Source organism: Pleurodeles waltl, chromosome 5 (genome assembly GCF_031143425.1).
Source record: "Pleurodeles waltl isolate 20211129_DDA chromosome 5, aPleWal1.hap1.20221129, whole genome shotgun sequence".
Taxonomy (NCBI): domain Eukaryota; kingdom Metazoa; phylum Chordata; class Amphibia; order Caudata; family Salamandridae; genus Pleurodeles; species Pleurodeles waltl.
The window spans coordinates 1,810,018,497-1,810,022,176 of NC_090444.1; positions in this window are offsets into that span (position 1 = coordinate 1,810,018,497).

The window sequence follows — 3,680 nt, forward strand, 5'->3', positions numbered from 1 at the left end:
CTATAGAAACCGGAAACCCGAACCTTGGTATTAATTCTCTGAGTAGTAGTTTTGCAACTGTAAGACTGTCATTCCTACGTGTGGGATATGCCTCAATCCAATGACTGAAAACACACACAATCACCAACACGTACTTCAATCCTCCACAAACAGGCATTTCAATAAAATCCATTTGCATTTTGTTGAATGGACCTCCAGCTCTCTCAATGTGGCTCAAAGTTACCACAGTTCCTTTTCCAGCATTCATCTGTTGACAGATGACCCACCTGTGGCAAGTAATTTCTGCGGCATGTCTGAATTTTGGATTAAACCAATCAATCTTAAAGGATCTGATCATGGCATCTCTTCCTAGATGGGCCTGCCCATGGTATAACTGCGCAAACTGCGACAAAAGACTATTTGGCAGAACCAGTTTTCCCTCTTCTGAAACCCACAGATCATCTGCCCTTTGTACACACTGCATTTTCTGCCAGGAACGTTAGCACGACTTTGTAATGTCTTTAGTTCATCTAAGGTATCAACCACTCGTAATGCTAGACTTAAACTTGTGTCGTTTTCAGGTTGTGGTAACAATTCCCACTGCTCCTTAAATGATATACAGTTTAATGCACAAAATCTTGCAACTTGATCTGCATAGCCGTTTCCCATTGACACAAAGGTGGTCATTCTGACCTCGGCGGTAAAAGGCGCCTACCGCCGGTCAGAAATCCTCCATAATCCCGCCGCGGTCGCGGAAACCCGCCACGGTCATTCTGACCCGCAGAAGGCAAACCTCCGAAAATCCGACAGCCACAACAGACCGCCAGACCAGCGGTCGGCGGAAAAGTGGAGGTGACAAAACCTCCACCGTCACGCCAACAGAAATACGCTCATGCCATTACGACCCACGAATCCACGCGGCGGTCTTTCAAACACGGTATTCCATTGGCGGGACACACCGCCGCGGTCAGAATACACACAAACGAACAAAACTCAGCCACATTGGCCGATTTGAATACCACACACCTGATACACATACACACACCACTCCCACACACACAATACAATATAAAACACACACCCACATCACCCACAAACCCCTACGACAAAAAATTCTGAAAGAAGGCCAGAGCGAGACACCACCATCCACAAACTAGCAGCCACAGCCACTCCACACCATCACCCACACACTATCCACACACAAAACAACACACACCACCACACTCAACACACTTAACTACACATACTCCACCCCACACATCATACACACCACCCCATGGCACCCAAAAGACACCCCCGCTTCTCAGACGAAGAACTCAGGGTCATGGTGGAGGAAATAGTTCGGGTAGAGCCCCAGCTGTTCGGCACACAGATCCAATACACCAGCATTGCCCGGAGGACGGAGCTATGGCAGAGGATTGTCGACAGGGTCAACGCTGTGGGACAGCACCCCAGAAATCGGGAGGACATCAGGAAGCGATGGAACGACCTACGGGGGAAGGTGCGTTCCATGGTATCCAGGCACAACATCGCCGTGCAGAAGACTGGCGGATGACCCCCACCTCAACCCCCACAATTTACAACATGGGAGGAGGAAGTCTTGAACATCCTGCATCCTGACGGCCTGGCAGGAGTCGGCGGAGGAATGGATACTGGTAAGTTGAAGCTTCACTACTGCTTCCCCCCCACCTGCATGCCAAATCATACCCCAACCCTCACCCCCATCCTCGAACCCCACCCTCACCCCCACCCCCATCCTCACCCCCACCCTCACCCCCACCACCATCCTCACCCCCACCACCATCCTCACCCCCACCCCCAGCACACCTATTCCCTGCCAATGTCTCACCATCACAACCCACACATCCAAAAACCTAGGCCTGCATGCGTCCACTAAGCATGGACACCCATCACCAAAGCATGCCCAATGCATATACACATCCCCCCCACAAGCCACCCTCACCAAAGCCCCCACACACGAATGCCAGCACTTGTGGACACGGGAACCCACAGATACACCCATATGCCACACATTGAAACTATAACCATACCTCTATACCCCTGCAGGACCCGACCGTCAACACACCGCCGCGGAGGGCCCAGAATTCTCCACACCCCCCACCCAAGAGGCCGTCAGCGATGACAGCAGCTCTGTCGACCTGGACACCGATGACCAGCCCGGACCATCGGGGACCTCTGGACAGTCGGTTCCCCTCACACAGGCCCAGGCCACTACAGACCCAAACCCCTCTGGGAACACCAGCACAGCTCCCACCCAGCGGGCCCATGCCTCTGTCTCCAGGGCGCGTCAATCTGCGGTGTGTCTACCACTACAGGGCACCCAGGATAACCCACCACCCCAACAACAACAGGGACCTGGGGGCAGTGGTAGTGGGCACACCGGCCAGGGGGCAGAGGCCCAGGGAAACAGGGCAACTCGGAGGGCAGCTGTGCGACAGGGGGGGGACGGGCCCAGGGAACCCACTCTCCACGAGACCCTCACCACCATCATGGGAGCATACAACCGCTCCCAGGAGACGATGGCGACGGTACTGGCCCGGTTCCAGGAGATCCAGGTACTGCAGGAGGAACACTATCGGGGGTACAGGGAGGACATCCGAGCCCTCACCTCCACCCTGGTTACCATGGTAGGGCTGCTGCAGGACCTCATCAACACCAGGACGGACACTCAACAACACCCAAGGGCCCCTGCCACTAGCCTGGACCAAGAACAGCCAACCACCTCCGCCGGCGCTAGTGGACAGGAGGCCCCCGCACAGCAGCAGCCCACCAGACCCCCACCTCCTGCAGGAGAAGAACCACCCCACAAGAGGGCCCTGAGATCTCGCAAGAAGACAGAGTAGGATGTCAAGACCCCCGCCAGCAAAGGATACCACCTGATGTCATCCCACTGTCCCACATTGTCACCCTGTCCATCCTTGAACTGCCCATGCTCCATCTCTCCACAGGCCTCTGGACAATGCACCTGTGTGACTGTTACTCTGGACTCTGCCATGGACATTCCTTCACCATAGCCCCCACCCACTTGAAACCACCCATCCCATTTTGAGCACTTAAATAAACACCTATTTTGCACAAAACTATCTGGAGTCTGGCTGTGATTTCAATATATTGTAATTGACATGACAGTGCAAATATGTCCTTGTACATAGTGAAGTCAACAAACAGCTGCCACAAAGCTGTAGTCCATGGGGAAACGAAGCACAGGACTCGTAGTGGGGACCCCAGATCTGAAATAGGGAGGGAAAAGCCACAACTCAGTCATCATACACTGGGGCAAATAGACAGGCAGCAGAGATGCAGGAGAGTAGTTCACATTTACTAAATTATGTTTGAATTGTTACCTGTGTCCTATTGGAAGTACTGTTCAATGATTCTGTCCCTGTTCTCTGTTTCAGCCCCGTCGTCTTCCTCCTCGTCACTCTCCTCAGGTTCCACCGCTGCCACAACACCACCGTCTCGACCATCCTCCTGCAGGAAAGGCACCTGGCGGCGCAAAGCCAGGTTGTGAAGCATGCAGCAGGCCACGATGATGTGACACACCTTCTTAGGTGAGTACATTAGGGATCCACCTGTCATATGCAGGCACCGAAACCTGGCCTTTAGGAGGCCAAAGGTGCGTTCGATCACCCTCCTAGTACGCCCATGGGCCTCATTGTACCGTTCCTCTGCCCTGGTCC